Source organism: Marmota marmota, unplaced genomic scaffold (assembly GCF_001458135.2).
Source record: "Marmota marmota marmota unplaced genomic scaffold, marMar, whole genome shotgun sequence".
Taxonomy (NCBI): Eukaryota; Metazoa; Chordata; class Mammalia; order Rodentia; family Sciuridae; genus Marmota; species Marmota marmota.
The window spans coordinates 15368897-15380747 of NW_026000026.1; the positions used below are offsets into that span (position 1 = coordinate 15368897).

Sequence of the window (11851 nt, forward strand, 5' to 3'; positions counted from 1 at the left end):
CCTCCCTCCTGAAGGCAAGGTCACGGGCACAGAGATGGAAGTGTTCAAAACAGGGGCTGCCACCTTTGCCCCAGAGTCAAGCCCTGATTCACGATCATAAGGACCAGGATTTCCAACATCAACAGCTCTTGATTCCAGCTTTCCCTCCTGGGCTCCGCTGGAGATGAGCCTGACGTGATGCTACAAGACTCACGTTCAACTCGCAAGACCCAAACACTGTGTCCCTCACCTGGATGTGTTCCGTCCTCCGGGCAACCAGGTACAAACAAGGTATGTGGGGCCCAGAGAGGGCAAGTAGGTTTTTCTTGGAAACACAGCCTGGGATATGTTATGGTGGTTTTCTCTGGAGAACAGGATCTGCCACATTCATTCATTCTTTCAACAAGGATCCATTGAGCACCGCTCCACAGCAGACCCTCAGCAGACCTGGGCCTACCCCAGGAAGAACAAAACAAACACCAGCCCGGCGGTTTTTAAAGTCTACCATCTAAAGGGAGAACAATCAAGTCATTTCACAGATATGCTGTACCATGGGGGAAAAATACACTAGACCCAGGATCAAGAACAGGGAAGGCAACGGCCTCAAGAGATCAAAGTCTGAGAAAGTGGGGATGAAGCTGAGACCAGAGGATGAGCAGGAGCCAGTCAAGTGAAGAATGAAGGCAAGATGCTCCAGGCAGGAGGCATCATGGCAAGGCCCCTGTCCCAGGCAGACGGCCGGGGACCCGGGATGCAAGCCATGAGGGGAGGTAGCCCGCGTGACGCCTGGAACCTGGTACAGAGCCCTGGGAGTGACGGCTGGGGAAGCCTGGGGGTGTCAGACCCCACAGGGACTTACAGGCCAGGAGGGGAGTCTGATGTTATCTGCAAGTCCGGGGAAGGTGCTGGAAGGTTCTAAACTGAGGCAATTTGCACAGAGAAGAGGCAGGGTCCACTCCAGCCTCCGAAAGGTCTCCGTGGCCCATCCTGGCACGCGCCTTTTGGTCCCTGGAAAGTAAATGTCTCAACTCCACTGAAAGTTACGGTCCCTGGCTGGTCTGCAGGAGGCAGCCACCTTTCAGAAAAGCAAGACAAAACAGCAACCAGCTGTGGGCACAGAGCATCAGACAGAAGCTGGCTGCCAGCAGCTGGAAAACTTGCCCGGCTCTCTAGAAAGACCGTGGCTCCTCAGGGCCAGGACCAGGACCAACTCCCTGACCCACGCCTGGCGCCTACCACCGGGCACAGTAGGCAGCGGACGCTCTGTGGGCGGCGAATGAACAAGTGAGTGAATGAACTCTTCAGAGGCAAAGCAGGACTCGATTCCAGGCCTGTGTGATGAGGCCCATCTCCTGGGAGAGGGGTGCAGGGGAGAGAGAGAGAGAGAGACTGAGAGAGAGGGAGGAACAGAGAGAGAGAGAGAGAGAGAGGGAGAGAGAGAGAGGGAGAAAGGGAGGACATTACAGATCAACCAGAATCTGGGCACAGTGTGCGTGGAATATCCCGAAACACTCCTCCGTCCTTCCAAAAGAGACACCAGAGTGCCACTCCCTGGGGATACAGGCTGACGCCCGTGTGAAGGGTCAACCATAACTTCCTCCAGGGAAGACAGTCCCTCCCTTGTTGACCGTCCGGCCCGACTTCACAGGAAACCTGGGAACAGGAGGCCCTTCAGTACCTGACAAGACAACTCTAGAAACGACCAGGCAGCAGGAGGCACGTGGATGGGGAGGAGCTGCACATGAATTATAAATATCGGATAAGGAAGCCACACTCAGAGTCTCCTGGGTGCAGCACACTGGCAACTGCTGTGTCCCTGTGGGCCCTTGGAGCGAAGCCCAGGGACTGGAGGGAGAGCTGAGCTGTGGGGGGTGGGCTTCCAAGCCAGGGAGGACAGGGACCACCCTCTGGGGGCTGGTCCTCTGCACTTGAACCAAAGCCCAAAGGGGCAGCATAGAGAAGAGCCCCTGGTCCTGGCCACGCCACAGACCACCGCAGACAGGGGCGGTTTCTGTGCCCCGCTGGCAGGCCATGGCTCCTCTCCAAATGCTCCCAGAGACGGTGCCAAGGGTCACCTGTGCCAGCCCCGTGAGTCTAAATGTGTACTTGATCCTTAAAGGCTCCTGCAGCAAGGAAGAAGGGAACAGCTACTCTCCCTGCCAAAAGAAGCCTCAACCCCAAAGCCCCCAAGATTCTGTGATTGAAAATAAACATAAAATCCCAGGATGGAACCTGCGTTCACTGTTCTTTGGAGGAACCAGAGGTCCTGAACAGCAGTCAGCAGCAGGAATGAAGAAAGGGATGACTGGCTGGATCTCCTGGATGCTTACCAACAACCTGAGGTTCAAGTGTGGTTATGTGGAGAAAGTGGGGCTCAGAGAGGCTAAACAACAGGCCCAAAGTTACACAGCTTATAAGTGCCAGCATACGAACCCAGGCACTTTAATCAAACTCAAGTCATACACAAATGCACTCTCTGGCTTTGCGTAAAAATTGACTTTCATCTCAAGTGGATGAGAGAATGAGAAAACAAGGTGGGGAGCCGGCTGGGGGGGGGGGGGCTCCTGAAATAATATAAGTTAACATCCAACAGGCACTCCGAAAATATCTGCAGAATGGTCGAGCAACACCAGGCCGAGGATCCACCTAAGACATTGCAAAGTTCAGTTCAAGTCAAAACACAGCACCATGGAACAATAAAATTTATGCATGAGATTGACCCTGGGTTATACTGCCAAGTCGGATTCATTTCTAACAAGTTTCTAAATCATTCCTACAAATCAGGCCCAACTTCGAGATAAGCACGTTTGAATTAGCTGTAATGTGAAGGCATCTTAATGGCAAATGATGTCTGAAGTTGAAAACCAAGGCAAGGAGGCCCAGCGGGGAACCCCAGGTCCCAGAAGAGAAGAGTGCATCAACAGTCAAAGCAAGGGGCATGTAGGGTAATAGAGGGACAGTCAAAATGCCCCAGGCTTTGCCCTGGAGGAAAACCAACGAAAATGTGGTGCAGGCGAACCAGAAGACGGTGGGGGAAGGAGTGGCCGAGCTTTGGGGCTGCACTTTCTGTCCAGCTTCTCAGTCCCGGGGCTCCCTGTCATTGTGTCCACATGGTTGACAGTCATCTTATTTTCATGGACCCAAACCTACAGGGAGATTTTTCAGCATGGCTGGGGAGCAGCAGCAAAAACATATGGTAGGTAATTATTAACTTAATGAGTCATGGTAAATTGTAATTTTATATCTTGGCGTAAAGATGTTGCATAACACAGGATAATAAATTTTGATCCATTACCCTGATGCTTAGAACTGGCTACTGTACAACTGGGATTTCTGGTGCCTGCTAGAAAGAGCAAGCCAAGTGTGGTTTAGTGGCCTGGTTTACAACCTTTGAGTCCACAGGTCAACAGGTTGTTGTTGAGTGCCTACTGTGTGCAAGGCGCTGGGAATTGAGCTCTGACTTGAAAGCTCAGTGACTCAGCGGAGAGAGTTTCATTCACCAGATGAAAGCCGACGGGGAACTGTGGCCTGTGGCTCAAAAGGCAGAGGAAAAATTAAACCTGAAATTGTTGGGAACAGTGTTGGTGCCCCACATGTGGGAAGGTGTCCAAGTCAGAGACCGACGGGAAACATCAGAGGGGCGTACACAGTGGTGGCAGGTGTCCCATGCAGAGGACACAGCCCCTCCCAGGAGGGGAGGCCAGGCTGTGGGAGCAGAGGTCACACCACACACTGCCCCCAGCCTGCCCAGCCTGCGGGGCCTCATCGGGAAGTGCCTAGGAGCCGCAGGTGCAGCGCACAGCACAGGTTTCCCTGGCTGATGGACACTCCTCTCTGAGACTGTCTTGGTCAGCTGCCGAGTGGAAAGTTGGATGGCGTGGGGGGTTTGATCCCAGGTACCAGGAACACCTGCTTTCAAACACTAGTCGGCAGCTAAACAGAGATGGTTGGCCATCGCTGCCTGAGTTCAGCTCCTGGAGGCCCGGGAAAGAGCTGGGAACCTACCTGGCTAACAAGCTAACAGGTGGGGTGGCGCTGAGGGGACCCCATGGTTTCAGACGAGAATATGGAGAGGCATGCCCGCCTTGGCCTGGGCACGCAGCTGGGGCTCAGTCCGGTGGCCTTCTCCAGCCTCTGGGAGATCCTGGGGGTTTCCCTTGCCTTGGGAACAGTCTGGCATTGCATTCCCTTCGACAGCACTCTGAGATGGAGGCTGCTCTCAAAGGGAGAAGGCTGGAGTCGGGTCACACGGGAAGAGAGTGAGGGGAGCACACCTGGGCAGAGAGACGGGCTGGCCCTGGCACGTGACAGCTCTTCAAGTTGACCCAAGGAGGCAAGGAGGCTGCCTGGCCTCTGCCTCCTGCACCCTCCAGTCACTGACTGCAGGCAGGCGCCTGGGTCCATAGTCTTTGCTACAGAGCAGTTCCCAGCCCGTGAGCCAGCCCCTGCGGTCCCCGAGGGGATTCACCCTGGTACACACAAGGAAACTGAGACCCGCTGTGGCTAAGCGATATGCACAGTCACCTGCCCAAGCCAGCGAAAAGCGCAGCTGTGATGGGAACCGATTCTCTTTGCGAACGAAACCCACTTTCTCTCCTCTCTGTAGAGGGAAGGGCTCAGGGTCAGGAAAGCTAGGTCTGTCCGTCACAGGGCTGGGGGGTGCTGCAGCAGGAGGGGACGGCCAGGCCTCCAGCAGCCCCTCAGGCTCCGCTCACATTCCAACTTGGGCTGCTGTTTGTGAACAGAAGGGAGAGCGCTTCCTACTGAGGCCCAGGCTGTGGAGCGTGACATCCAGCCCTCGGGACCACTTCAGGGGCAGGTGTGCATGTGCCCATCCTGCAGGTGAGGACACTGAAGCACTTGAATACCTTGCCTGTGCTGGTGATGGTGACAGCAGTGCTCAAACCCAGGTCTGCTGGTTCCACAGCCACCTGCCCTGGGATCCAGAGACGGGCTGCAGTCAAACAGGCCGCGCCATGGGAATACCGGGGCACACAGCCTGGGATCCAGGGAGCACCAGGGCAGGGGGAGAGCCCTCCTGGGGGCAGACCCTGCAGCTCTTGCACCCTGCTGGCTGCTCCCCCTGCGGGGCCTACTCAGGGAAGGCCCTCTGGGGACAGCCAATTACCCAGTGTCCTGCCTGGACTTGTACACTCACCACAAGGTCTTCAGATTACAGGAGCCACAGAAGCTAAGTTCCTCAAGCCCAGGGGACAACTGGCCAGTCCCAAAGTCGCTCATTCATTTGTTCATTTGTTCACCAAATATCCATTGAGCACCTCTGTGCCAGGCCAGCTCTGGGAATCCAAGTCCCCCCTTATCTGAGGGGGATCCATGCCAAGATCCCCATGACTGTACCAAACGCTATATATACTGTGTTTTTCCCTAAGCAGACCTATGTTAAAGTTTAGTCTATAAACTTGGCACAGTAAGACACTGATCCTAATAGCTAATAAGAAGATAGAATAACTATAAAAATACACTGTGATCAAAGTTATTTTTAACTTATAGTTTATTTCTGGAATTTCCCACTGAATTCTTCCAGACCAGGATTGACTGTGAGTATCTGAAACCAGAGGCAATAAAACCTCAGATAAGGGTTTTGCCTGTTCAAAAGTAAAGGTGGAGACAAGGGCTCCTGCCGTCTCCTGTGTGCACTGGCCATCTCCTGGCTGTGGCTGGGAAATGGCTTCATTGGGCCCCCTTACCCCACCCCAGGGATGTGATTGGAGCTTGGTCCCCAGGGCAGCAGTATGAGGAGGTGGTGGGACCTTCAAGAGGCAGAGCCCAGTGGGAGATCCTCAGGTCACTGCTGGCATGAGTAGTTCTCTGGGACCCCTGGTAGTTTCCATGAGAGGTCATCATCATCAAGCAAGCCTGCCCCCTCCCTGCCCCCCAGCCTCTGCTCCTGGTTTGAGATGTGACCTCTGCTCCTGTGCCTGCCACCGTTGTCAGTGGCCTACGGTGATGCAGCCTCAGGGGCAGGCCTCAGCCTGCACTGTCTCCTTCTGATTTTCAGCCTCTACTATGAGCTCTTTGGCAGAGTGAGCCTGTCTCAGGCAGCTCATTCTGGTACTGAGGAGCTGACCCATGCACTCCTCAGAAAGCATCCTCCTCATCCTCCTGATGCCAGTTACAAAGGACATCCCAGCCTTTCGGTCACTACGTCACACCACCCTGTGGTGCGAGGTTGACAGTCACTGATTTGCTTCCCCTTTACACAGAGTGGAACAGAGATCCAGAGAAGAGCCCCCCCCCACCCACGTGCTCAAGGTCACCCAGCCGGCAGGGCTAAGCAGTGTCTGGTCTGGGCTGCTGGCGCCGATGTAACAAGGCATGCCCCTGCAGGCCCCTCCTGGGTATGAGTTCAGATGGAAGCTAAAGAAGAGCTTCCCAACAGAGGTAGCACCTTCCAGAGCCCCCTGGTTCCAGCCAGCTCAGCTCACAGCCCACCCAGGTCAGGGCTCCTTCCACAGGACCCAGCCCCCTGCAGCACCCACCCCCTGCATTAGAAAGCTCAGGACCTCCCCACAGGGCGGCCGAGCAGGCCTCACAGATTTCTGGTTCAGGTGAGGCAGAAACAGCAACCCCTGCTTCATGGGTTTTTGTCAAAACATGACTCCAACCATTCACTGGCAGGTTTGCCCAGATCCCCATCCTGACAGTGCTGTACCCAGCGTGGTGTGGGAAGAGAGTGGGACCATGCACCCACGTGGGCAGCCGTGGGCAGGCATCATGCCAGATGCTGGGCATAATCTCTGCCTGCCAGGAGCCCACAGAAAACCACACGCAGCCCACCAAGCCACGGACACACCAAGTGTGGCACTTGGACCAGCAGAAGCAGCACCTCAGCTCACCAGACATGCAAATCCTCAGGGTCCTACCTCAGGCCAAATGATCCAGAATCTTTAGGGGTCGAGCCCAGGAATCTGCTTTTAAAAGCTTGCTGGATGATTCTTAATGTGTTTATTCATCTGGGGACACCAGTCTAGATCAGAAGGCCTTCCCCAATCTCCCTATTTGAAACTGCAAACCAGCCCCAGGATGTGACTCCCCAACCTTCTTCCCTGCTTCATAGTTCTCCAAAGTTGTATCACCGTCAACTATAATACCGAATACTTCATCCATACACTTACAACTTCCCACACTGATATTAAGCTTCTGAGGGCAGCAATTTGAGTCACTTTTGTTCTCTGTTGTAGCATCAGTTGCCCAGCACAAAGAAGCAATCAATAAATATTTGTCAGTTGAATGATGGATAACAGAACATGCCATAACCCACACAGAACCAGTTCTTGCGGGTGCCTAGAGAAAGACAAGGTTGGTGGCCATGAAGCATGGCACAGGGACAGTGGTACCCAGGTTGGCCTGGAAGGAGGTTTAGTCCAGGAATGAAGGATGCTTAGAACACAGATGCTAAGCCTCTTGCCGGAATAGGTCTCAGATGGTTGATACCACTCTTGTCTAATCAGTAGTTTGTAAGTGCCAAGAACTGTCCTAGCCTGTATCACCTGCTGCATGAACCTCAGTGGTAGGTTCAGTGACATTAAATAACTTGCCCCAACCACAAAGAAGACTTGTATAAGAATGTTCATAGCAGCTTTATTTATTTATTTATTTATTTATTTATTTATTTATTTGGTACCTGTGATTGAACTCAGGGGCAGTTAACCATTGAGCCATATCCCCAGCCCTTTTTTTTTTTTTTTTTTTGGTATTTTATTTAGAGACAGGGTCTCACTAAGTTGTTTAAGACTTTGCCAAGTTGCTGAGGCTGGCTTTGAACTCGTGATCCTCCTGCCTCAGCCTCCCAAGCCACTGGGATTACAGACGTGCACCACAATGCCCAGCCAGCTTTATTTATAGTAGCATCAACCAAAAAATAAACCCAAATATCCATCATCCACTGTGAGATATTCATACAATATAATAGTACTTAGCAATAAAATGGAATAAACTATGGATACAACACAGATGAATCTCAGACATTATAAGGAAAAATAAGGCAGATGCAAAGATGCATTTGGCTGCATTTGAAGTTCTAGAACTTAAATATAGTTACATACCTAAACTGTATTTAAATAAAGCATTGTAATAGAAATCAGACAAGAAGCCACCGCTGGAGGAGGGGATGGGAGAGTGCTGATTCAGAAGAGTCATGAGGGGGCTTTCTGGGCTGGTGGACCATGTTCTACATCTAGATTGGAGTGGTGAGAGTGTGGGTGTTTACATTCACCTAAACTCAGAACCAAGCACTTGAAATCTGAATTTGATTGTACTAAATCACATTGAGTTTAAAAAAAAAAAAGCTAAAAATCATTTGCCCTAAGTCACAAAGTCACAAATGGAGATGTGAACCCAGGTTCCCCCAATGCCAGTGGCCAGTTTACACAAATCAGACAGAGTTGAGTGAGGAGTTCCCAGCGACCCCCCACCCCTCCCAGCCTGGTAAAGCCCTTGCCAAAACTGAATGAAAGGAATTCACAGTTACTCTAGGAAGGAAGTCACAGGCTCCCAACCCCCAAATCCCGACAGGGAGGCTCCTGAGGAGGCCAGAAGAGTGTCTGGGGGGAGTCAAGAAACCTGCCTTCAGGCCTCAGCCATGCTCTCCACTTGCTGAGGTACCTGTGAGCCACTCCGTGACTCAGTTGCCCCTCTGGGAAGCAAAGAAGGAGGGATCAGTGGTTGCCCAGAGGCCACCAGGCCACAAGCCCCTATGGTCACCACGCACTGTTACACTAAAAACGTCATGTGCCTGCCTTGGAGCCGGTAGGCTATTTTTCTAACGCATGCTAATATCGTGATTAATAAACACACATCTATTCCAACGCAAAAATGAAACCACAGCTGCTTTTTGTCATTGTGCAGTTTCTCAAACAAAAGACACCAAAAGAACAACCACTGCTAAATGACTTTGGTTTAAAGAGACTGGGAATCTCTGTGTAGAGGATTGCTAAGGGGACAGGTCACCAAGGGGATGGTCTCCAAGGGGACGGTCGCCAAGGGCCCTTCCAGGTCATCTGCCCCATGATTGTCTGGCATCACTTTGGGCAAATGCCTGTCCTTGTGTTCCTAAGGCCTGGGTCCCCTGAGGAACAAGTCTCTTGTCTTGGCTCCAGGGACAGAGTCCCCACAGTGTGGGCTGTGTCCTGGCTCTGCAGCACAGCCTGTAGGCACAAAGTGCCATTACTGCTGCACCTCAGGCCTCAGTTTCCCCTCCAGCTCTGATACTGACCAGTCATAAGAGTGGAGCCTGGGCATTTCTCTCCGCCACCCCTCACTATCAGCTTCCAGTGCCAAAAAAGGAGAGCTGCTGGTCACAGTGGTACCCCATCCTCCCAACAACCACACTTAAGGCCACAGCCCAGTAGGGATCTGCTATCAGTGCTGAGACCCTGCTGAGCCAAGTGCCATCCCCAGCCTTAGCTGGGAGAACTGAGCAGCATGTCTCACATCCAAGCACAAGCACAGACCTTCCTTTCACACATCCTGAGTGGCCCAGCTGCACCCTCCACTCTGGACACATCCTTAGCTGTGGGCCAGTGGCCCTAGATTCCAGATAGAAATCAGAATCACCCACTTGTCACAACTCACCCCCACCTCCACCCCCACCCCGGACCCTCGGCGCCAGTTTCACATTGGTCCTGGTGCTGAGTCAGAGGTTTAGAGAGCCTCGGGATAAATCAGGGGCCTCAGCAGAGTCCCACCTCCCAAAGGCCCAGAATTGGGGCCACCCCAGTCTGGCAGGGCTTACAGAAAACACCACCCCCAAAGGCAGAGCGCTGGTCTAAGACCCCACCCACCGACTCACCCAGACTTTAGCGTACAAATCCCTAATCTCCACTCATCCCCCCAAAGCCAAGAAGGAATCTACCTTGCCCACTTTATGTTTTAAAATAACAAAGCCAAGGGCAGAAGACAGACCAGCTGCCCCCACATCCAATCTTCCTCTCCCAGAAAACTCCACTTGCTACTTCTAATGTTTTCCCTCCATCAGACCGAAAGCAGCTCGTGAACCTGCCTTATCTTCAGGACACCATCCCCCTCTCCGCTTACTAACTTCCCGGGTCACTGGACAAAAGATAATCACCCCTACTCTTCCCAAGAACTCGCTTGCCGCCCACCACCGCCCCATGACGTCCCAGGTCCCAGTGCTGTCCCAGATCCTTCCCAGCCAGCCCCCAGCCCGCCGCCCTGGACGAACTACAGAGGGCTGTGCCAGAAGCGGTTCCCCTAGGGCCTGAGGACGCACTTGGAAAGGCCCAGCCCAGAAGGCCCAGAGATCCACGCTGGACGCCCTCTACCCGCAACATCCCCATGGCCAGGGGCTGGGCGAAAAGCCCGTGGGGAAGGGGAGAGATCCCAAGCGGCGGATCCAGCCACCCCACGCGCACTCACCAGGCAGAGCCGCCGAGCCCGCGCGTCTGCGCCGGGGCAGCGGGAGAACCCACGCGCGCTGTTCAATCCGGGCTCCGAATGACGAAAAGCCTCGCTCGGCTCCAGCCGGCCCTGGACCAACGCACCGACCCGCGGACGCACGATGGTCTGGCTTCCCAACTAAGTTTGAAAGTTCCCTCCACCTCAAGGGAGGAGGACGTGGACCGCGCAGCTGCCCCTAACCATCCCGGCTGAGCTCAGCGGGGAAACCGGGATCCCACGCCTCGGGGGGCCGGGGGTTCGGGACAAGCGAGCTTCCTTGGCGCAGGGACGCGCTCTGGCGCCGCGCAGAAAATATCTGGCTGGGGGTGGGGGCGGCGATTTTGAAAAAATGGGAGAGGGTTGCCCCCTACTGCAGCGCCCGCCTGCAGGGACCCTGCTTTCGGTCCCCGAGAGGGTATAGGCCTTGATTGGCCATTGCAACTCGGAATCTGAGGCCCCGCCAGGCAGCGATGGCCAATTAGTAAATGGCCCAATTAACGCGCAGTGGCGCGGTGAAGTTACACCCCAGCGTGCGAGTGTAGATGACCAAGGTGTGGGGGTGGGAGTTAAGGACAGTGCGGAGCCTGTGGCTGTTCCTAGGTGTGACCGCGTGTGACTGTGTGGACGTCAGTGTGATCTGTGTCTGAGGTTCACCGTCCGGGGGTGGCTGTGTGTGACAAGTGTGCGCTTGTGTGAGTCATAGTATGAGCTTGTGACTGTCGAAGCGACTTCTTTGTGTGACTGTCCCTAGTTGTGACTGGGTGTGACAGCGGATGGGGGCATGTAACGGGGTGTGTGTGGCATGTAGTGTGCGTGGATGGGTGACCTTATGTGGCGGCATGACAATGTACGTGGGAGAGTGACTGAGTGTTGTTGTGAATAAATGACTTGTCAGGGTGACTTGTGCGGGACGGTATGCCAGTGCAAGCCGTTCATGGCTGTCTGTGACAGTAGGTCACTGTGTGTCTGCTTGTGAATGAATGTGTGGCTGTCGGGAGACGTAGATGAGTGAGAGACACTGTGTCGTCGTGCGGATGGCTGTCGGGGTGACTTCGGCTGTGATCCGCACAACTCAGGGCGTGTGTGTGACCGCGAGGGTATCGATGTGAGCGGCACGTGCCCCTCAGCGGGGTCAAAGTGTATGTGTCCCCCCGTGTGCACCCCAAAGTGCCCACGTCGCGAATCACCAGGTGACTCCCGCCACCGCTCGGGCCCGGGGCGCTCGGGCNTCCGGGATGGGGCGCCGCCGGTCCCCAGCCCGGCCCTCGGCCCCTGAGGGTCTGTAGGGTTGTGCCCCTGTCCAAACGGCTCTTTCCCGTCCCGCCTTTTGCCACCAAGGGTGTAGGGAAGGAGAAGCCCGCACGACACCCCTCTCCAGAAGCGGGACAATCTCGGCCCTAAATATCTGGGGCGGCGCCAACCCCGATATGGCGTAGGGGACAGGGGAGGAAGG

At 54.3% G+C, this 11851-nt stretch overlaps 1 protein-coding gene across 2 annotated transcripts in view; it reads right to left on the reverse strand.

The window, feature by feature from the left end:
• The window catches only part of Tox2 (TOX high mobility group box family member 2), a 127176-nt gene extending 115599 nt beyond the window's left edge, over positions 1-11577 (reverse strand). For both annotated transcript variants that reach the window (XM_015480457.2, XM_048810914.1), the window contains exon 1: positions 10378-11577. The gene's annotated coding sequence lies outside the window, so the exon portion shown is untranslated. The remainder of the gene's footprint in view (positions 1-10377) is intronic.
• Between the last annotated feature and the right edge of the window lie 274 nt (positions 11578-11851).